The sequence below is a fragment of the Heptranchias perlo genome, chromosome 34 (assembly GCF_035084215.1).
Source record: "Heptranchias perlo isolate sHepPer1 chromosome 34, sHepPer1.hap1, whole genome shotgun sequence".
NCBI classification, from domain to species: Eukaryota; Metazoa; Chordata; class Chondrichthyes; order Hexanchiformes; family Hexanchidae; genus Heptranchias; species Heptranchias perlo.
Genome location: NC_090358.1, coordinates 18554013 through 18578709, shown reverse-complemented (window position 1 = coordinate 18578709; position 24697 = coordinate 18554013). Strand labels below are relative to the sequence as shown.

Sequence of the window (24697 nt, the reverse complement as noted above, 5' to 3'; positions counted from 1 at the left end):
CTGATATGTGAAGAGCTTTATTATTATGAAGTTGGCAGGGTGAGCTGTATAAAAATTGCCAGCCTAGCAACCCAGGAATTTCCGAGGATTTACAAGTAGTCGAAGGTTCGGTCTCCATTACCCAAATTATTATGCTCAAGACAACTGTCTGATGACATGCTCAAGTCTTGAAATAATTTTGCTGCTAATTCCGAGCTTGGGAATCATTTTTCAAGAACCGAAGCAAGTCACCCATTTTAAAACAGTAACTCAGGTGAAGCAGTCCCAATGCTGGGCCTGGAGTTTCCTCCTTTGGTGCAACCTGGAAGTTAGACTCGAAAATGCCAATGTTGCCCTCATTTTGCCAATGTCAAGTTATACCAAAGTACCTTCCCAATCTCATTAGAATATGCCTGAACTTAAAATGGGCGTAAATGGAAATAAATCAATGTAAACAATTGGGGCCCAATGAAACGCCGAACCCAGGTCAGTATATTTCTTCTTCGAATCTTAAAATTTACATTTCAACTCATTTAACCATCATTCAGGCACATCATATTTAAGAACCTGCAATCGGGGAAGCTTTTCAATTTTTAATGTGACTTATACGTATGCCATAAAAATGCAAACAAAGAAACCGAAAATACAGAAGATGTCTCAGGGAGGATAATTTGTTTTTAAAAAAACGATCAAAAAATTACATTTAAAAGACCCGAAATTTGACTTCGTTTCCTGCTGCGCCAGAAAATCTGGTCGCAATGTAGAGAGACCCCCGAACAAATGCAATTGGAGGATCCTCACATTTGAGAGTTGGGTGCATGGCCAGTTTTGTAGGCAGAGATTTGTTCGGGCAGAGGGTTTGATGGACAGATGTAAAAGATTGAGGCAACTTGGGCGTATTGTAGTTACGCGGGTAACTCATTTACACCCAACATTCCGCGATCTTTTAAGCTATGTAACTGGTTTGCACTCAGATTCGGAGGAAACTCCTGGCCACAATAACTACCATATGTTCAATCTGCCAGTCACTTAGCCTAAAAACAAAAAAAGTGATGCTTAACTACAAATTATTAAGTATCCAAGGATTTGGAATACACACACACACACACACACACACACACACACGAAGGAATACTTTAATTTAAAAGTATTAACATTTACTGCGAATGTATAATTTATTGTAGTTGATGAATAAGTGAGCATGCCTGAAAATATTTGTAGCCTCCGGATTAAAAACTTTACTGTACAGGTCAAATGTTAGTAATTACTAAAAGCTACAATTCGGAGTTGGACTAGAAATTTCTGAAGGAAGTTAAGCCTTCCAGAATTTTAAGACGCAATTTAAGTGGAAAATGAATTTAGCTCTCCAAAAGTGTGCCTCCACAAATTGCAGTTCATGCTCATCTTCCTCTGAGACCTTCGATTTCCATTTTTTTGCCCACTTCTCTACCCTTGCCAATTCCTTGTGCTTTCTTGCACCACTCCTGCTCCTATTCTTTATGTTCTTATGAAAAATACTGATGCATCTAGCAGTAATACTCTTGGCACTGAAACTGTTACAGGCTGTTGCAGTTACTCTGATATTTAGTTGATTCTCCTGGAACGCCGCCCTGTCTTCTTTTGACTATTGTCTCCCTGGTTACTAATACACAATAATTAGCACGATCTTTGGGATGAGCCAAAGATTACGAATGCAAGCTTATGCTCAGAAAAGTACAAGAAGTGAAACTGAGGCAACATCAAGTGAATTGACAAGTTGAAGTTTTGTTCTCTTAACACACGCTTCAACCAAAACCAATGTGTATTTAGTAGTAAATGCTTCTTGCTTCTGTTTTACATTATTTATAGTGAATTGAATATGCACCAGTGTTAAAATTGCACTTCATTTGGGGAGTGAGGAATATTGCAAGTGAACTGAAATATTTACCAACTTGATGTCATCGTTCAGCAGTTATATTGTCAGTATTTAACCATTACATCCCTTAGACCCTTTGTCAAAACAATTTTTGCATGCCAAAAATCAAGTATAAACCTTGCTGTTAGTAAGGCTATGAGAGCAGCTCAGAGGTGACCCCCTTCAATTTTCCCTTCTTTAATGTGGGAAAGTGACCAGCCTCTCCATAGTAACAGTGCTGAGCCTGGAATTTATCGATGCTGATAGGCATGATTCCACACTATGGCATAGGATGTCTAGTAGCTCATCAAGGTGTTCAACAAATACTTTCATCTTTTCTTTCATGCGTTACAGTATTTTTCATAAGAACATAAGAAATAGGAGCAGGAGTAGGCCATACGGCCCCTCGAGCCTGCTCCGCCATTCAATCAGATCATAGCTGATCTTCCACTTCAACTCCAGTTTCCTGCCCAATCCCCATATCCCTTGATTCCCTTAGATTCCAAAAATCTATCGATCTCAGCCTTGAATATACTCAACGACTGAGCATCCACAGCCACCTGGGGTAGAGAATTCCAAAGATTCACATACCTCTGAAGAAATTCCTCCTCATCTCAGTCTTAAATGACCGACCCCTTATCCTGAAATTATGCCCCTTAGTTCTAGACTCTCCAGCCAGGGGAAACAGCCTCTCAGCATCTAACCTGTCAAGCACTCTCAGAATCTTGTATGTTTCAATGAGATCACCTCTCATTCTTCTAAACTCCAGAGAATACAGGCTCATTCTACTCAATCTCTCCTCATAAGGCAACCCTCTCATCCCAGGATTTAATCTAGTGAACCTTAGTTTCTATTGTACATTAATATCATTCAGGTATCTACTCTACGTAATGACAATACCATGAGTCCTGCAATAACACATCCAAAATATCTCAGTGTTTGCATTATTCTCCACATTTACATTAACAGACATTTCAAATACAAAGGGTATGATTTTGACCCTGAGCCGGGAAGGGGGCGGGGGGGTCAAATTGCATATGGGACTACAGGTTTCCCGGATGTCCTTATGATTTTGAAGTAAGGATGTCTTTTATTTTTTTTCTTGGTTTGCTGTCCGACCTGATTGACAGGCTGGTCTCAGTCGGATGGGAGACCAGCCAGGGAGAGGACGTGTTCAGGAAAGTCTTTGTATTGGGGGTGTGTGGGGGCATGGGTGGGTACAGGTTGGCACAGGGCACAAAGGTTGGCACGGGGCATGGGTTAGCACGTGGGGAGGGATTGGAAGTCAGTCACGGGGGGGTGTCGGGATCGGGGTTATCACGGGGGACCACGATTGTGGGGGGGGGGGGTGGGGGGCAAATCAGGGTCAGGGGTCTGCGATCGTTGGATGGGGGGGGGGAAATCACTGCGGGTGGGCTTGTTGGACCTGAGGGAAGTACTCCTGCTCTTCCGGGCCCACAAGCTGTGCCAGAAAGGCACCTCCCAGTTAGTCTCGGGCCTTCTCGCCTCCTTTCACGAGATGTGAAAGGGAAGGCCCGGGAATCCCGGCCCCCCAGGGTTGAAATCAGAAATCTTTGAAACTGGATGCACCCTTGAAAAGTGTTAAGGCCCGACCTGCCTCCTGGGAGCGGGTGGTCACCCGCCCCGATGAAAACCAGAACAGAGTGGGTTGGAGGCAGGTTGGGGACGGGTCTGAAATGGTTGTAATTTTGAATGCCCCCACCGTCTGTTTTTCACTTTTAAAATCGTGCCTAGAGTCTAACAGAATTGGTTTCAAAATTACCTCTCCCCTGCTTAATTTATTTACCCAAATACCAACAATTTGTCTGTAACTTTCAAAGTAATTTTAGTCCAAAGAGTTCAAAGTAAAGTGGCATTATTTCAATATAAAAATATTCAGTAAATGCTAAGAATGCTAGATTCTGGTAACTTTTATATAATGTGCAAATGAACCAATGTATCTATTTATCAGTAAAATCACTACATAAAACTATTTCTTATTAATTTTTGAAGTTTCCTCATTTTATTAAAATTCCTTAAATGGCAAACCCAATGTCATACTATGCAATTGAATGGTACAACTCTGTCTCATGTCAGATATTATACGCTATATAAAATGAGTTCCCAACTTCAATTGCTGTCTTCTGAGAACCCACACTGATCGAAGGTGACGTGCTTTCACTAAGAGTCAACCAACATTACAGACACAGTCCTTCTTTTGAACATCATTGCCAGGACCCAGAGACCAGTTCACTGTCTGCTCCCTTGGTAGGAGAGGACCATACATTACAGAGAAAGGAGGAAAAAATATATTAAATGGGCCCAAAAAAATAAGTAAACAAAAGGAGTTTGGATCAATAAATCTCTTGAAATTTGTCAGACTGCCTTTTGAGTGGTCTGGTTAAGGATCTTCCCTACCAAAACACTAATATATTACTATGAAAACTAGAAAATTCCTTCAGCGAGAAAACTTAGACAATATTTAACTACAAAAAAGGCAGATTATTCCCTTTTAGATAAAGTAATCTTAATTCTGCAACACCATTGACAAGAGTCAAAATTTTATTATGTTGCTCCAACATTCAGTTGTCCAAGTATATCAACACAAGCAGACTTGTTCTCCCATCAGTACATTGATCAAAAGGGAACTTTTTGCCAACTTTTGAAGTGAATATTTAATTTTTTTTGAAAAAAAGTTAAACTTTGGCCACTGTCCATTAAATTAATCCCCAAATTGATTTTAGTCTTAGAAAGGGAAATTCTCTCACCTGTGTGGCTTTTTTTAAAAAAAAATGAATACCTATATGTACAACTATTCCACCATGGGACTCTAAATATATCCATTTGGTGCTCCAGAAAATGCAGAACTATGCTAGGGTAGCGTCAGTCAAAAATGTCTCCTTGCAATTCACCCCCTCAGTATTACTAGTGACAGTGCGCTTGGTTACCCTTAAAGGGTCGTTTAGAAACTTATTTTTTCTCCCAGGCCCTGCAGAGTATTTTCCTGTGGGGCTGTTTATTTGGCAGTTGTATTTTTCTGAGCAAGCACCATTTTGAATCCTGTAAATGGATGACCATCTAAGTTAGTTAACAGAGGAACAGCTTTTAATATCTTTCGTTTTGGTATTTCTTCATAGGAATTTGGAGCTGCATTAGGGTTAGGGTTATTGCACAAAGGCAGCAGTCAGTCTTGAAGCCAGCAGAGATAAGAGGTGCATCAGCGATGCTGTGACAGCATGCAGCCAAGTGAGAACTAAAGGAACCATACTCCAAGGATTAGTTGCATATTGAGAGTTAGTTGTTTGATTGTAAGGAGATTAGTAATTACTGTAAATATACTGTTTTCATAGAGTACTGATATTTAGCCAATTAATTATTCAATAGATTTGTCTAGTGGTTTATGGCCTGAGCTATGGTCTGGTAAAATGTATAGTCTCTGACTACTGAAGACTAAGAGATCACGCGGTGGCACACAATCAATCTTGCCACATTTACGTATTGGGCAGGTAAAGGCACACTTGGATTCGTAGGGAGTACGTGGTCCACTTATGGGAGTAGCTAGCGATGCTAAACTCGAGGAATTATCTAGCATAAAAACACAGAAAGCTAACAGCAGTGATCTACAGGCACTTAAGGTCAGCAATACATATCCAGAGTTACCTGTTCCAATACAGACATCAGATTTGTGGGTGATATCACTAACCAGAAATTGTATCGCCAATTGACAAAAATGATCAACAAAGAGTCACACATTTTAAATGAGTAATTCTACTCGATCTGTACTACTAAATACCCGATTTCCCCTTGTGATAACATTAAAAGATCAGGATTCAAAGTTTACCGAGACTAGATCACGTTTCCACAACAACATCTCCGAAGTGAAGAGAATGTTCTTGGCCAACTCTTCACACACACAGCTTGAAGATCATCTTTCAGGTAATAATTAATGGCCAACAATCAACAAAAGCTTGATCTCTGGTCAAACACATGATTGTTCCTTTTCTTCCCTCAGTTCAGTAGTTAATCATAAGAGTTCTTGTCATAAAGAGTCAAAAGACACGGCATTGTCAGCCGCATATGGTCTGATATTGAGCTTTGCCAATAATTTATGGCAGGGGGGGGAAGTGAATCATCTCAGCAACGTTTTAATAATCTATCCTTTCCGTGTTGGTAATAAAATTATGTTCACTGAGTGTTTTTACTGGTTATCGGCACTGATCAGCATCAGCAATAAATATAGAAATTATTGTGGGAGGAAAAAGAAGTGATCTTGGAAAGTGATGCAGCATAATGTAATTCAGGAATTCAAGCCAAAATTAACTCATAAGTTATCCTCCACATATCTGGGGTGTTAAGATGTTGATCATTATCAGGGCAACTCATCAAATCACAGAATGTTCCAGCATGGAAACAGGCCATTCAGACCATCAAATCTGTGCTGCTGTTTTCTCCATGTGAGCCACCTGGTCTAATCCCACTCCCCCGATTGCTCGTTAAACCCTTTGACATTTCTCTTTTTCAAGCAGCTGTAGAAACACCTATCCCTTTATACCTTTCCAGCCATCAGCAGCACATGGGGCTGGCTACGGAAATCTAAAAAACTACTGGTGCTTCTCCTCACATCCTCTAGCTGATATGGAAACGTTACTCAGGGTAAGTAAAGGCAACAGCAGAGGATCTATTTAAAATAACCATATAATGTACTAATTACCACCTGGATACTTTCTCATACTGACCCGTGACCTTGATCACAATCATGCTTTTTGAATCTTGGAGCAATATATGCCAAAGAGAGTTTATGACTCTCCAAAAGCATTCAAAGTACGATGGCTTTCTGCAAATTGACCAATTTATACTGGGCAATCAGCTCACCTTTAGCATGCAGCATTTTATGCTGATTAACTGCAAGCTTTGGAAAGATCAGCCCCAAAATTGCATGACCCCACTTCCACTACAGAGTTTCGCTCGACTGGAAAGCAGAGGCCAATGCCTGGAAAATTCTTGTACCATGAATTTAGGGTTCTTATCCCTGCAACTGATCTGTGACCTGCGCTTTCATTCAGCAAAACTCTGAGCAGAGAGCAGACTCACAATTTTGAGGCAATCGGGTTTTTTATGCTCTATGTCCTTCAATTTCCATTCCTTCTTCCCCTTTTCAGCTGACAATTTGCCACTAATGAAGACTAATGAAGGCTATTATGGATTTGGCTAAGCTGTTATTGCTATGTGCTTTGAAAAATATTCCTGTTTGCTTGGTCCAAAACAATTTATGCATACTTTTAAAATGAAAGGAAAAAAGACAAACAAATATCCTTATACAAAAGCATGAGGGTTAAGGTTATACCTTAAAAAAAATTAATTCACATTTGTAATCCAAATTTTTTCCCCACTCAGATCATTAACATTAAAAAATGTGATGAGGCAGACCACACTTAGTTTCTGTTGGAGATTACAACTACAGTATAAAATGTTAATCATGTGTCATTCATTCTAAAATCATAAAAAGTATGGTACAATTAGAGCAAATGATCCATTTACAAGCTACGTGTATTTGAGCTCTTGTTCCTTTAAATTCTTAATTTATTTTACACCTCCAATTCTTCGTCAGCAGTTATACTGCACTTTTGGTCTGAGACTGGTAGCTGACTTCTTATTTGTTTATTGACGTGTGTGACACTGGTACGGTACAATTTATTGCCCATGAGTCAATCACGTATTATGGCAATGGAGTCACAAATAGGCCAGAGCAGATAAGGCGACAGGTCCCTCCCTGGAGTGCATTAGTGAACCATTTTATCTGGCACCAGCCCACAAGTTACCAGATTTATTTAATTTAATTTCCCAGTTTGACATGGTGGGATTTGAACTCACGACCTCTGGATTGCTGGTCCAGTAACATAACTACGGGACTACCATAACCTAGTGCAATTCATAGCCAACAGCACCCAAAGTTATGCTGCGGGCTGACAGACAGAAGCCAGCTCCCCCCACACAAGCTTGACTCATGGGGAGCACGGCAGAAAGCATCTACATTCTCAAAATAGTTTATATAAAAAAAGACATGTTTCTAAAGTGCCTAGCTCAATACTGCACCAGAGTTGTACTCCATAAGAATATAAGAAATAGGAGCAGGAGAAGGTCATTCGGCCTCTCGAGCCTACTCCGCCATTCAATAAGATCATGGCTGATCTTCGACCTCAACTCCACTTTCCTGCCCAATTCATGTAGTGTTAAGTCCAAAGAGTGTGAGGCAGCCTCTGCTAGGAGCCCTCAAACCGCTGCATTCTACAGCGAGACTGGAATCGGATTCTACAATCAAGTTGTGTTGTCATTTTCACATTGCTATGAAGTAATGCACAACTGGCAGAATAACTGTGCCCTTTGTTCCTTGTCATATTTCATTATCATTCTTGCATCCCTCATTTTATTTTATTTCATTTGGCTTTGTCTTCATTTGTTAATAACCCACTTATCTGCTTCTGATAAACTAAGTCTAAATAATTACAGGAAAGCATATTTACTTTCCTTTTACAAGTAACATTTTCGGTACAGTTAATCATCTACAGCATTATACATCACTACGGCTGTTATACAAAATAGCATTTGGTCCAGCACTAGTGCACATGTAAGCCTAGCACCAAATCCTCAGTAGATTATCCACGACTGGCTATTATGTTTAATGCGACACAGAAACTGTTGCTTTTAAAAATAACTTCCTCCTGTTGGATCAGTACTTTACCCTTCGACAAGGGATGTACCTTCATTTACTACCTCACTAATTTATTCCCTTCCGAGGCCCTCCACAGTTATACAGACCCCTATGGTTGAGGGGAAAGGTAAATGGCCTGCTTCCTGTCAGTCATCAGTTCACAAGTCATCACCACAAGAGTGCAGAAGGGTCCAATACTGACACCTTCGCAAATTTTCCATCCTCTCTGGAGGGAAATGCCAGGTCTGTATTAGTTGTCTCCTCGCCAGCAAAGCCAAGTTTGGGAAATCCCACTGATTGGGACTGACAGCTGCATCTTCCTCCCCTACGGTACTACATGTTGGTGCTCTAATACGCAGGGCCCATCAGACCTAACCCCTCCTTTCTTAAATTAGCAACAGGGAAAGTTCATTATTGAAGTGAAACAGGTTTTTAGTGATGAACGACAACCGACATACAACTGTGGATTTGCAAAAAATACAGGAAAACTCCCAAGCAGACAGAAGTGGTGGGGGGGGGGGGGCTGAAAAGAGAATCAAAATCAAAACCCTGCAGATCCTACGACAATGTTCTAAACATAATGTCAGAGCTTTACCTCAAGCTGTTGTCCACATGCTAGGAAACAGAAGCAAGACAGTGAGAGCAGGGATTAATAATACACGTGCAGTGAGCCGCAATATGCACGTGTATTGGCTGCTTTTTTTTTGCAAACTCATTTGAAGACTGGGTTGCCAAAATGTAGTCTGAATATCAGGATATTAAAATTTGGGTCTGTAGACTGCAATGAGAAAAATGGTTGGTGGCTCTAACCAGACAAGCAAAACATTGGGGCATGGGTGAGGTGGGAAAAAAGATCATTCTTTAATAGTTAGCTATTGTTCAATACAACTTCTGTTGAGAAAGCTGGAAGACTGAACCATCGGTTAAAATAACAACATTTCAACTTTTTCTTGCAGACTACTTCATAACCTATGATAAAACGTTCCTGCTCACTGCACGCTGATGTCCAACACTAATTCCCAGAATGACAAAGTGTTCTGTAAACTAAATGCAGAACCAATACAGGAATCAGGATTGGTTGCTGTGTTGGTCTTTCAAACATTCTTCGGACTTCAAACTCCTACCAACATTCAGCAGCACAACAAAATATCACCCTTATAAAACATGCAATAAGAGATCAAATTGTTCAATCTTAAAATGATTCCAATGCATACATTCACACTACCTCCACAAAGTCAAAAATGGTCAACAAGTTGTGACTATTCTTTAAAAGATGCCTCTATCTGTGGTCCAGAAAAGATCATTGGATTTCTGGGGAGAAAGGAACACAAGTACAGTACTGGGAAAAATTAAATGCCAACTACAGAAATTTAAAAAAGACAAAAAGACATTGCAGAATTTACTATCGCAGCATAAGCTGACAAGTCAGAGGTTCCACTACTCTGCATTCCACCACCCTCACCAATTAAAATTTCATAAAAATGCAATTAATGTAGAACCATATAACCCTCATCCAAAATATCTCAGCGCCTGAAAATTACTATCAGCAATTAACATGTTCGTATCAAATTTCTCCTTCCTCGAGGCATTAACCCCTTTATTTTACATGGGTAAATGCCTTGTTAAATTAGCAGAGAAAAATGTAATATAGAGAGTGTAAAGAAAATAATTGCTTCACTGGCCAAACTACAGGCAATGTTATAAATAACAAAAGTGATGTGCAACTAAAAGCAGTCACTGAAATCTCCACGTAATCACCCCCATTTTCAAAAAGACTACATGCCACTGAGGTCATGCAATAGTGTTTTATAAATTAGTGGCAGGCATCATTGGAGACACTGCTGGCCTATGTGCTCAGAATTTTTATTTAATGGTTTAAACAGAAAAAGAAAAGCGATTTCTTCATTGTTAATGGGCTTTTTCTGGTCACTCATGCCTCAGTTAATTATAAATTTTCTGCCTGTTTGTCACAGTGAACTCTTTATAGTTCCTCACAAGCAGGGTGAAAACTACAGCACCTACGATGCACCTCTTTCTGACCTTAGTAAAGAAAGAAAACGTGCTCAAAAACAGTGAAAATAAGTTACTTAATCAGTCATTCTTGTGGTATTTGCTGGTTCGCAAATGGTAGTTTTGAAAAAAAGGATTTAATTGCTATATAAATGCAAGTTCTCTGTTCAGTTCCCTCCTGATTACTCATTCCTCACTGATAATTTTAATTTATTCAAATATGGTAACCAGATATTTCATTGGCTCAAATAGCCATTAATCTGATATTACCAATATCAGATTTTTTGCTCTTCAGGCATGTGACGCTTCAAAAAGGTGCAAAATTTTCAGGACACACTTTCAGATGTTATGTGACTAAATTATACAGATTTAATAGTTGCTCAAACAATACTATAACATATGTATATTTTTGGAACATTTGAACGAAAGTTACTATAGCCAGTGATTCCAAAGTAGTTAGTGATATTTACAAAATGATTCCTTTCAGATTTCTATAACCCTCAGAAATAAAATCAGAGTACAGTATTTCATTAAATATATACCCAAATGCCTCACAAAGTATCAATCATTTCAAAGAACCAACCACAAATGACTAACTTTATGCAAGGGACTAGGCTAATTTTTTCAAGACAAGGCAGAGAACTCTGATATGCAAAGGGTTTATAAATTGTACAGCCATAAATGCCATGAGGCAACAATTTCTGACTCACTCCTTGGCAGGAACTAGCATTTCAGAATCCTTAGCAGCTCAATCTGTAAGCAGTAAGTTATCAGTGTTCCCTATTTTCACCAGCATTCATGTAATGTGAAGTATTCATTTTTCCACAAGTTTTTAAGCTTATCAATTATTTTAGCTTAATTTAAGAAAAATCTATATGCACCATGGAGAGCTGTAGCATTGAGTTTGCAATATTGTTGGCAGGTACACAGCATGGCTAATGTACCAAAGGGTAAATTCTGTTATTCTAAACATGATGCAAACTCGAACAGTCATTCACATATCATTCAAAACTGCATGTTTGCAAATGGGAGGGGGATTTTTTTTTTAAAATTCATTCTCAGGATATGGGATCACTAGCAAGGCCAGCATTTATTGCCCATGCCTAGATGTCCGAGAGGAGATGGTGGTGAAACGTCTTCTTGAACCGCTGCAGTCCACGTGGTGACCGTACTCTCAATGTCGTTAGGTAGGGAGTTCCAGGATTTAGACCCAGCGACCATGAAGGAATGGCAATATATATCCAAGTCGGGACATGAGGCAGCTTTAGTAGTTATAATTATTAATGGGATAAATATGTAATTATTTAATTTTGCATTTAAACACACTCCATATTCCTTTGTTTTTGTCACCATCAGCAGTCTGAGCCATCTGCTGATTCATCCCTAACTCAGTCATCATGTCACTAGCTGAATTAGCAGGTGTAGGTTTGCTCAAATGTTAATCTCTATACTCATACTCCCAGTTAACTCTCTCCACACCTCCTGCCATCATTAGCTGAGCACTAATGAAATCAGTCATGGTAGCAACACAGGAAGGTACTTTGTCATGAAGTTACATACATTAGATTTCTAAGTGTACAGAACTCGGTACATCAAAAAGAAAATCTCAATACAAGTATACTTAGAGCTGGGATCTCGCATTTGTACAATAATGCTGCGATTCATTTGCAGTTTTATTCAATTATTTTAGCTACGTAATGAACATGACTTAATATTTTAGGCTCCAATCCATGCAAGTTGCTCGTATCAATCATTCCTTTGACCTAATTCAACATTCAGCTGCAAATCAATTCCTTTTAACCCCTAGGAATGACTGATCCCCATGTAACATTTTGAGGGTAGAATAACTGCAGAATGTTTATCATTAAATCTTATGGGCTCTATTCAAATTAAATAAAATCTTGCTCAGAGGCTAGTCAATTTCCTTACAAGGAGCCATGATGTGGAGATGCCGGTGATGGACTGGGGTGTACAAATGTAAGGAATCTTACAACACCAGGTTATAGTCCAACAGTTTTATTTGAAAATCACAAGCTTTCGGAGGCTTTCTCCTTCGTCAGGTGAGTTAGGTACCTAACGAAGGAGAAAGCCTCCGAAAGCTTGTGATTTTCAAATAAAACTGTTGGACTATAACCTGGTGTTGTAAGATTCCTTACATCCTTACAAGGAGAGAGAAGGGGATTGTTCTCATCCAATCGCTCTACATTCATGCACTTCTAAACACCAACCACAAAGTGCATGGAGAGCAATATATTGGCACAGCATGTTGAAGCACCAATGTGGTGACTCAAAAATGATAAAAACACAAGATTCATCCACGCTATTAAGCTTCCAACCTCAGGTGTGCTGCTGTGGAGATGCACCAAGATGCCAAACAAGCCATGCAGAGGCAGACAGCAGTTTGGTTGATAATGGCGTCTAGGGGCTTGGGGGGTGGGGAGACAAAAAAAAATTGCGAAGACTTGATACCAAGTCACTTGCTCATTTTCTCACCGATTAAACCACATGTGGTGTAACAGACTTAGGAAAAGGTGAACTGAATGTCATCTTTCAACACAAGCAAAAGTTCTTCTATTCCTCATTTACACTGTATGTGTCATGAAAAGGTTAATGTTTATTAAATTGCCAATATAGATTTACCAGTGGCAGCTATTCCGAGCACCGTCTCTACATTCTGAGAATGAGAAGTTTGTGTATATACTGTTTCAGAATCTTAACAAATCCAGAAGAAAATTGGTGAATCAAATAAAAATAACTAGACTTGTAAAAGAAAAATCAAATTTGATCAAGGACAACACTATTAAATTCATTCAGAATGAACTTATAAAAACAGTATTTTAATTTTTTAATTTCTTACTTCATCTTCAGGTTAAACTGAAGAACACAATCACTAGAGTGTTAACAATTCTTTCATACTATCACAGAGCAACCATCACATGACGACAGCAGTCCCATTCAAGATGGGGAAACAGGTCAGATCTGTTTGCTGAGAAATTTGCCTGGGGAAATGTCTATTATATTCAGAGCTGAATGGTGAATGGTCTTTAGTGTTCTATACAGTTTACTCCCAATAAGGCAGAGTCAATTTTACCACAAAAAAATTTGAATTTTCCATTAATTCAAATTAAGCAACATAAACAATACAGCAAAGTGGGAATGTAGAGCCCAAATGATCAGATAATTCAAAGTTGGTTAATTCAAATTAAGAGTAGACTCTATGTAATCCCCCTAACAGCAGTATACACTCTTAATAAGCAAAATCCCCACTTTCTCACTGATGTTCCATTCAGAATTGATATATCCCTGAACAATTTGCCTGGCAAAAGCATTATATGTTCATTGGACATTTTTCTATAGATTGAGCATTTTACTTAATGCAGTGAAGAATTACCAAATATTGTACAACATATTTAGTGAAGAAATAAGCTACAATTTTATTTCTATCTTAAAAGCCTCCATGGCTATTAAGGTTTTCTTGTTCAAAGGAAGATAATAGATAGTAAACTGCAGTAAAAGGAGATTGAAGTTCACTGCGCAGTTATACAGTAACGATTGCGAAGCCTAAGAGATGAAAATATAGGTCCAGAATCTGGCCACAGACCTGAAGCCAAATCCTACACTCAGACCAATTTTGATGCAGTCCTACTGCATGTATCCTATCACATGGAGTTTTTGGCTTCAAAATACTCAGATTACTGAGGAAACCAAAAAGGAAAATCTGTGTGGTGAAACAGCTGCAGACATGGCACACACAGTAAGTGTGACCTCTATTATAAGCGGTTGTCACAGTTAAATAGGACTGCTGCTCTTATTTACAACTCAAGCTTCCATTAGTGACGTTGAACACTATTGTTATTGTTCTCACTGTTCTGAGCATCCTCCCATTTAAAACTTCATTCACCAGGATTGCTGGTAGGCTATTCCGTGACAGCCATTTTTGATTACATTTGTATACTTTTATAAATATATTTGCCAACACTATTAACAAGCATAGATCAAATGATCTGTTCCATGATTGAAGTAGTAGTCACATTTCATGCACAGCTACTGGCCATTAGTAAAAACTCCTTTTCTTGTAGAGGAAGGGGCTTCATAAAAGATTAGACAATGGAATTCTAGCTAATCCTGGATACCAATAAAACAAGTGCACAACTTCCTTAACCAAACCTTTAACTAAGCTGTTTAGTCACATAATATTTACATTGTCTAAAAGTTTAAAAGAACCACTCTGTACCCCTATTATGCACTCCCCAATTCCCCAAAATATTCTTATAGTATTTTAAAACCTTTTAGGAATAGGAATAAAAGAAAGAGAAATGAACTTACATTTATATAAGCATCTTTGACATCCTCAGGACATCCCAAAGTACTCCAAAATGGATAACTTTTTTTTTAAGTGTAATCATTATTATGTAAGCAAAGGCAGCAGCCAATTTGCACAGAGCAAGATTCCACAAACCAGCAACTATGATAACCATTTAATCTGTTTTTCATGCTTTTGGTTGAGGGATAAATGTTGGCCAGGACACCAGGAGAATTCCCTGCTCTTCTTCAAATAGTGCTGTGGGATCTTCTACATTGATGTGAACAGGCATTTACATCTCATTTGTAAGACCCCACTGCCAAGAATGCAATAATCCCTCTGTGCTGCACTAAATTGTTAGCCTACGTTTTATGCACAAGTCCTGAAGTGGGGCTTGATCCCACAACCTTCTGAAACAAAATTTTCATAGATAGAAATAGAATCGCACCCCCTGCACACACACACTTTATTCCTCTGTGCATGTGGATTGCCTGTAGCCAGTTATCAGATTCCACTGGATCAGCCGCAAGAAACAGCATTTTGTACCTCTCTGTACAATATTGTGACTGCAAACTCATTAAAAATCTTGGTATGCATGCACTTTCAAGTAACAATTAATTACGTCCTCCTTCCTATTATTTCCATAATGCATGTCTGTCATGCTTTTTTGTCACAATTGAGCTTCCCATTCATTTTACTCACCTCTGACTGGAGAACAAGCTTAGAGGATTCAAGACACTGCTACTGACTAACATGAGACCTACTAATGGCGTGTCAGCATAGGTGGTACTTTGGCGCCAGTCTCCAAAGCATCACCCAAGATAATTATGGACAAGGAAGGCCATTCAGACCATCTTAATTCATCCATTCAGAAAGGCCATTGCAGCTTCCAAATGGTTCTTAAACAATTCTAAGTTTTTCCCGTCCACTACTCTATCTGGGAGTCCACTCCATGTATTGTTTGGTGTGCAAGAAAAACAACTTCCTGGTATCAGTCCTAAATTTGCTTTAACTAGTTTCAATTTATGTCCTCTTATCTTATTGTTGCAATTTAATTTCAACTAATTTTCTGGATTTACCTTTTCCATATTGTTTACCATAATATGTACCTCTACAAGATCGCCTCCTAGTAGATACTTCATTTCAAGGCTGAAAAGCCCACATTTTTCCCAGTCTTTGCTCATAACTCAGATCTGCAACGCCAGGGAGCAGTTTCACGGCTCTTCACTGTATTGCCTCCAACACTTGAATGTCTCTCTTATGTCTCCGTGACCAAAAGTGGATGCAATACTTCAAGTGACCAGAGCGCTACAAAACACCAGTGAGTAACCAACTAATAGGGGATACCATTCGGGATAAACTGCTGTTACAACATGGTTTAATTCTGTTCTAAATTGCGCAAAGCATTGCTAGAACTTATTTTCTGATCTGAGCAAAAGTAAGCAGGATGGCTCCTGATAACATTGCATTTGAGCTTTTTGCTTGGTACTTCCTTTCTTTTGTTCAAGTTGTGGGTTTACAAAGGTGCAGATTGGCAGCTGCGCAGCAGCAAAGGGATGAAAATCTGAGGTGTAATAATATTGCTGGTGTTCAAAAGAGCATCACATTTGCCAGGCTGAATAAATCGTTTCGCATTTGTTCCTTGTGAGAGCAAGAGATAGGCAAAGCTGTGTAGTGAAAGAAAGCAGATACTAAAACATAATTACTTGGTAAAACAAGAGTCATTTTGAGTTATGTAATGTCCTTTGTGCATAAGCAAGTCTAGTGGCAAAGTCATCTCTGGCTCCATGCCATGCACTTGATTTCAGTAACGTTTACAAGCCTTTGAGTTATGGCAGAATACAGATTGCATTACATGGTAATTGCAGTTGCATATAGTACAAGAGGTCATTCAGAACATTTGGTTATCATATAGCAGCAGGGAGTTGGGTCAGAATGCTCAATGAGGGTGCTATTTGACCACTGTGTTGGTTCGCAGGGTGCTGGGATGGATAGTGTATATTGACGGTCATGCAGAATAGGATGAAGTAGAGAGGGATGTATCTGCAAAGCAGCTCTCTGCCATACAGGAATAGCTCTAATGCAGCCAGTTTGTGTTATAATTTGTGGAGACTGGCAGGATCCTGGAGTTTGACACAGATCTGCTGGAGTGACGTGGCAGGTGTTTGAAGGACTTTGGGATACTTTAATAGTTGAAGGCCTTTGTCAGCAGTGGTTCAGTTTGGAGAGTAGGATTGTCACACACTTTTTGGTGCCTGGTCCAGAGAGACAACAAATGCATCAACAATAACTGCTAGAATAACATGTTTTTAAATCAGGAAAACTTTCACTTCCAAATGAGATGTCAAAATTAGTATTTAAACTATGTTCAACAAACCATAAGTTCATTAGGTTGGTCATGTTATCTCAGATGCTATACTGTAGACTTTCAAAGCAACTGAGCTGAAAAACAAACAAGTATTCTTGTAGCAACAATACAAAGGCACCATGAAAAACCAACCTCGAGACATGCAGCTGGAAGGACATGGCACTGAATAGATCATGATTGCATGCTATCCTGCATATTGGTCTCTCACATCAAAAATGAACATGTACAAATTGAGCAGAAAGCAAGAAATTGCAAAACCACACAATGGCTACAACACCCAACTAACTCCAATTACCTCTCCTTGCCTTCACCTGATCATTACTCTCTAGTGTTCTGTTTTTAACTCTTGTGGCATCTACGGGCCTTGGCCCTTCACCTTGGTGTCGTAACAGAAAATTCAACACTATAACCCATCCAGCAAGATGCAGCATCAGGACCAGGCACAAGGAGATATACCCAAGAAACTTATGATCCAGTCATGCTCTTAAATTATCCTGATGATAGAAATGAACTGAATATGGAGTTTCAGCCACAATTCTAATCAAAAACTTGCTCTCACTTTAAATTTTGGTTACTACCAGAGCAATATTCAGCTCATAATACACAAACTGCAGCAGATAAGATTCATAGCTTTCAAATTCAATTGAATAGACAGGATATCCTTCCCATGCAAATGCATTTGGTTTGCAAAATTCATTACGAAAAGTGCTGAGGGAAATTCACATCCACCTAAAAGGGCAAATGGAGCCTTGGTTTAGCATCTCATCTGAAAAATGGCACCTCTGACAGTGCAGAGCTCCCTCAGTACTGCACTGGAGTATCTATAAGAAAAACATTACTCATTTTGTAAAATTATACAATTGATACTCTATACATAAGGAGACTAATAAGGTTGCAAATTGTTTTGGCAAGTATCTGTTAAGTTCAAGAATCTTCAGGTTGGGTGGGTTTCAAATAATAGGAATATAGAGAACATGGGCCAATTTTCCAAGCTTATGATACTGACAGGGAGCCTAGTCTGTCCACTATAAATAATCAGGAAATCACAGGTGCACTGCTCATGAATTTCTATCCATTAATAGATGAAAAAGTTGAGGACAGCATACATACAACTTCCTGATATTCACTTGCCAAACCAGATGGTTCAACAGCTTCCAACATTCCATTAGAGAACATTATTGGTCTCCAGGATTGATTGATCTTTCCTACAAAGGAATTGCTAGTTCAGAGTTTCCAATGCTGAGGTGTTATTTTGAGAGGCCTGAAGGAAGTGAGGAAAGTAATTATGGAAGATTCTGGGCAAGATTTTATTCAGTTTCTATCACTGCAAAAATTTACTTGTGTCATATCGCACAATGCAAATTCATTGTGCCATGAAGCAAATCTGGTTATTTGGAGTCTCAGAGCACCTTTTTGTGGTGCGATGATGAGGAAGAGAAATCCTCTTTAGTGTAGCACTTAAATTACTCAGGATGGTAAAGTAGGCAGTTTTGTGTTATACTTTCCTGACACCAGGTAAGACTCAACTACCCTTGCAAAGTTTATATCAGGCAACATCAATGAGGATCTCTTGATAACATCAAGTTAAAACGAAAAGTGCAGAACAGGGAATGCAGATCAGCGGTGTTGACGCAGATAGTAGGTATTAACAGGACTCTTAACTCCAATATGAACACACACCCATCCTCCACACTGACTACTCTGGTCAGTAAACTAACATGCTTAGTTTTTTTGCTGTGCTTATCCCATTATTGTGCTCATCACAGGTCCATTGAATCGCATTGCTAATACTTTTTAACCAGGGCACAGCCATTTTCCATAGCAGAAACAGAAACACATAATGAGGTAATATTGAACATTTTGTTGTTTTTGATACACCTTCAATTGATGGAAGTCAACACTGCTTGCACTGTTTCTTCAATAAATTTTTCTAGATGCTCATTTTCAGGCCTTCCCTGGCAACCATTGTTGGATTATGGAGGCTGCAGAGCCATTATCCATTAAAAGCAACACAGAGATACCAGTTATAACCAGCCACAGGAAATGCCTCTCTGCAAAACCTGAAGTCACAAATACAATTTTTGACAAGCCTAGTGAAGTAGAATTTAAAGCACCAGAACGCATGCCCACAGGTTGAAACAGATAAACACTGACAGTTCCAACTCTTCTTACTGAAGAGAAAAAAGTGCAAGTGGCCAATAATGGAAGAATAACAACTGAGGACACAATAGCTAGGGGTTGACATATAGGAAGATCAAAATCTACTAAAAAGGGTTTTTTTTAATAGTATAAGTGAAATTTAGAAAATTATTCTAGTTAGCAAAAGTTATTTACTTTTAGTTGTTCAATACCCAAATAAAAAACTTGGCCTAGTTTTTCTGTTCAATTTACTGATGTAGGAACCGCTTCACTGGCTCCCTGTACAATACATCCACTCATATATGGCAAGCGCATAGTAATACCGTGTAAATGACAGAAATAAGTCATCTGACATATTTCTGTCATTTGCACCACAGCAATGCTGGGTAAAAGCAATGCAGGGCTATTTACTGCATACTCTAATGTGCTTTTAAAATAAAAATCCAAATTGTGCCAACCCCAGAGGACACCAACCATGCTGCAATGCAGCACGTGACCCAAGCTATTCTCCAGCAGCTCCCAGGCCCACCTAAAACACTGGGAAATCAGCTACGGTGCAGAGCACACCACTGTGACAGGTGGAATTCCTGCCCCAAACTAAAACGCACCAGGAAAATCCTGGCTCTTGTTTATAAACCAAGTACAACTATGATGAAGTCCAAAGTTCCAAAACGGTTTAACCGACTCTGATTTCTACCCCCCCCCCCCCCCGCCAATATCATAACAGGACACTACTCCAACAGGGAGCAGGGAGGGGAAGAAAACAATCCCTCCAAGCTTCTTGTATTTTAACAGTCTTTTGTTGTCTGATCGACTGCACTGACTTGACTGTTTGTGTGTGTATAAAAGCAATATTCAAAGAGTCAGGTCTCTTGGCCCCAAATCTGTGTCAAGCAATGTATCATTTAATTGCTGTATGAATGAACGATTCACAATTTGCTAACATGCAAGACCAAGCTTTTTTCCAAGCAACAGAGCTATTAATATAACCTCCATTCTAATTTTATTCAAATTGTGTTCTCAGATTTTTGTTGCTGACACCAATAATTGGCCTTTATTTCCATCATCTAACTCCAGAAAACGAACAGACCCGAGAAATCGGCTACCTCCACTATACATTCTCAGCACTGATCAATGATGTCCCTCAGTTACTCTCCACTTCACCTCCTGCTTCCTCTGCCATTTGCTCTGCACCGGAGCACTCTCACCTCTCCCCCTCTTCTTCCTTGCTCCCTCTCCCAACACCATGCACAAAGTATATAAGATATCCTCACTAAGCACACTTTGGTTTTCTTAGGGAATGTTAGTGAGAGATGTTGCTATAGATGATGACAACACTGAAATCACAGAACAAAAAATATATTTCTCCTTTACCTCACATTCTTCCACTATTTTTCTCTTCTCAACTGAAAACAGTTTGTTAATGTATGTTTTCCAATCTCTTCAGTAGCTCATTATACCATGTAGAAACTACTAAAACTGAACTTTCAAGAGATTTTTTTTCTACTTTACATCCATCACCAAGGCTATTGGCTTCAAGGAAAAACAGACACAAACCATGGCATTTGATCTTCAGATAAAAATCCTGTAATCCATGTAATAAAAAGAGAATTTGAATTAATCAATCACTGTAACCAGTGTTGCTGCTCATCAATAAGTTGAACATCTCCACGGCTCCTTTAAACTTTTAAATCCGTTTACTCCTTTCACTTTTTTTTAAATCTTGGTCAGCTTGATCCCACTTTAGTTATAGGAGTACCATCCCATTCAATTCAGACTAAAAATGTGATCTTGTGATCCTCTGTGGGAAAGACTGAGGGATTTCATTTCAACGGATGCCCTGAAGATTCTGTTACCATTATTGCGCAGATTGCTTAATGCAATGCTGATTACTATTTAGAGAGCTTTAAAATTGAGCATTTTCTCATATGTCGCCCTCTGTGACACTGATTTATTTATCTCGGATAGCTGATATTACATAAAAGATAAACCTGCTGCTGTAGATAAGAGCAACTGCTATGACAGGACATTCGTGGGTCACATATCTTCATTCATAAAATACTACACCAAACAATTTTAATATTCAGCAACCTTAGTATTTTTTAAAAGCACAATATTAACCCCAATTCAAGCTGTTCTGCTGCAATTTTTTTGTTCCCTTTATTCATAGCTGCCAGTGGAACCCCCAAACCTGACCTGATCCTTGAATTATAGCTGCAACCGTTTATTTTAGTTCTACTACAATTTCTTTATAATACATTAAAAGTCCTGCATACAGCACACAGTTCCTGTCTCATGCTTATTGTGTGTAACACTTTCCCCAGCACACTTATTGTGATAAAACAGTACATTCTACAGCTCACTGTAAGCAACGCCAAAGGAGATCTGCTGGAATATTTTAAGTCTTGCATCTAATGAAATTCCACAAAGTTGTGTCTTTCAAAAAAGGTCAAATTTTTACAGGAAAGTCATTGGTGATATAACACATAAGTCATCATTTCAGCCAATCAAATATCCAACTGTTCGATTCAGTCAGCAAATATCAGTGGGAACAAGTAACCAGCAGAAAATTAAGGAATCATGTGGCTCTTGTATTTTGAAAAATACCAATCCCAAACTAGCAAGCAACGAAAACTAACACAAACGGACACCTTTATCAAAGAAAAACACCCAGAAGAAGCCAAAACAGAGTTTAGGAGGGATAACCACAACCTTGGTCAAAGAAGAGGGTTCCAGGGCGATTTTTAAAAAGAGGAAAGGTGGAGAGGCAGAGGGGCATTGAGCTTGGGGCCGAGGCAGCTGAAGGCACAGCCACCAATGGTGGGGTAAGGGGAGATGGGGGGGGGAAATCCACAAAAAGCCAAAATCAGAGGAAGAGAGTTCAGGGGGTGTTGTGGTTACGGATAGGGAGGGGACAAAATCAAGGAGGAATCTAAACACGAGGATGAGAATTTTAAAGTTTGTGGCATCGAGGGACTGGGAGTCAATGTAGGTCAGCAAAACTTAGGGGTGATGGTCAAGTGGGACTTGATGTGGGATAAGATATGGATAGCAGACTTATGTATGAGCTGAATTTTATGGAGGTTGAAGGAAGGGTGGAGAGCACTGGACTAATCAACTGGAGGCAACAAAGATATGAATGAGGGTTTCAGTGGCAGATGAGCTGAGGTGGGGTGGAAGATGCAGAGGTTATGGAGGTGGAAATAGGCAGCCTTGTGACGGAAAGGCTATGGAGTCAGCTTGGGGCAGAACAGGATGTTGAGGTTAATCAAATGTATCCAAACATTGTGAAGTTGGTTTGAACCTTCAACTTGCATTTTTGCACCCCCCCCCACCCCGCTCAGCTGAGTTCACTTCAAAAATGTTTATTCTTGCACATAAATTTGCTTGTATGGTGTTGTACATCCTAGGAAACTGTTTGCTCAGAGAGGCCTATCCCTGCGTCAAGAGCCGAAGATTTAATGTGGAGTATTTGGCTGGAGCTTGAATTGTTGGGTTGGACTTTGCTGACCATTTTATTCTGCAAATGTCTCGGTTTCTCTTGACTGGCTACAGCCCATGTCAATCATATCAAGCACCTCCTCCTCTCATTTGGCTTCTGAAAACAGGTTAAGGACCCCTTCTTTCTCAGTTTATTTAACTCTTTTACGCTTTCTAACTGGGGAATGAGGGTCGGGAGTTGCATACCTCACCAGGATTTTCCTTTTCTGAATGTCAGCAAGACTAGCCATTCACAGAGCATACCAGGGGTTTTAGGAAGCCACATCACCTCCCTCTCTTGTCCACTGATGAAAAAGCCCAGAAGCCTGCATCGTAACTTAAGTTTAAAAGAAAACAATCAAATCATTATAAACCACAATTTTTTGGACTTTATGAGGTAAGTGATACAAATTACTATATAAAAAGGGGGTTGTTTATTTCTGCTCATTAAAGCAGTTATGTATACATTTACTGTTGCACCAACTGACTTCTTCCATTCACCTAGCCAGTCACTCTCTTCACCATCATTCAGGAATACTAGTCTGGTTTAGTCTTCACTCTGAATATGCTGGCCCTCAGATCCTTACTAAATAGCAATTGAACACATGGTTACATTATCCTCACCTCCTACACCACTTTACTGGACAAAGTAATTATTCAGCCACAAAGTCCGAATTCAGCTGAGAAACTGGATTGGGGTGGGTTGAAAGGCTCATGTCAAGTCAGGGTGGGCTGAACTAGGCTGTGAAGGTTTCCCATCTGCCCCCTCAAGGGCTTCATGGTATGTCACCCACCCAGAAAGACTGTTGGCCCACTTACTTGCTCTCCTATCCCAAATACTTGCTGCCCCACATGTTTGCTTACACAACCCAAATACTCTCTGGCTCATCTGCCTCGTTACTCACTCCCTCCCAAGTGCTTTCCAACTGCCAGCCCATTTGCCTTACTAAGCCAAATGTTTCCTGGTTCAGGACAATAACAGCTCTGGCAAAGGCCTAAGCATGTGTGTCATAGGATATATATTTTGACAACTTTGTTAAATACCCAAGAGCAAAAGGAAAAGAGCCCAGACTTACCAGTGCTGTATGTAACCAATGCCCTCTCCCTCCCCCTCCTCCCAGTGCTCAAGAACAAGCATGACAACAGCATGCAAGAGCTTTGGCAATTAATTAACATAGAATTTACACATTCAAAGGTACTGCAGCCCAATCATGTTGGTGTTATTCTGTAGTTGCATCAAACCCATTCAAGTCTTTCAGGAAGGAGCAGGAGATTGAAAATGTGAAAGAACTGGGACCGATTAAAGTGCTAAGTGAAGCAGATACCTTTTCAATATTGGTCTCTTTTTAAAGAAAAAATCAGAAGTTCAATTGTAGGGCAATACATTGTCAAATTATTAACACTACCACATCATTGGAATTGGTAGTCCCTTGTATTCAAATGCAAAAAATGGACTCAGAACAAGTTCACCAACCCATAGAAAAGATTCTAGTTGAAGTATTTACTGCCCAAAATAGATTCTTAAATAATGATGGTGGAAACCTTAGTAACAGATAATGACATTTATTGTTACGTTCCCATAAAGAAAGCACTGACAATGTAATTTAAAACGAGAGACATTTTCTAAACACTCCATTATTATGTGCACTAGTTGACTTTCAGAATGAACCCATTAGAAAATCCTTCTGATCACAGTACTGGGCTTCCTCAAATCAGATTAAGTAAATCTACCATATAAAACCAAGCTCATACTTTGCCCAAACCAATCAACGTGAATCAATGCAAAACATTAAACCCAAATAATTACAAGGACTA

The 24697-nt window shown here is 39.4% G+C and overlaps 1 protein-coding gene across 15 annotated transcripts in view; it reads right to left on the bottom strand.

Annotated features, from left to right (window-relative positions):
- The window catches only part of LOC137301862 (myocyte-specific enhancer factor 2A-like), a 311843-nt gene that overhangs the window by 135775 nt on the left and 151371 nt on the right, over nucleotides 1-24697 (bottom strand). The window contains exon 1 of one of the 15 annotated variants that reach the window (XM_067971559.1): nucleotides 5715-5734. The exons of the other annotated variants lie outside the window; for them this stretch is intronic. The gene's annotated coding sequence lies outside the window, so the exon portion shown is untranslated. Of the gene's footprint in view, nucleotides 1-5714; nucleotides 5735-24697 lie in introns of those variants that run through there. 15 annotated transcript variants of the gene reach the window in all.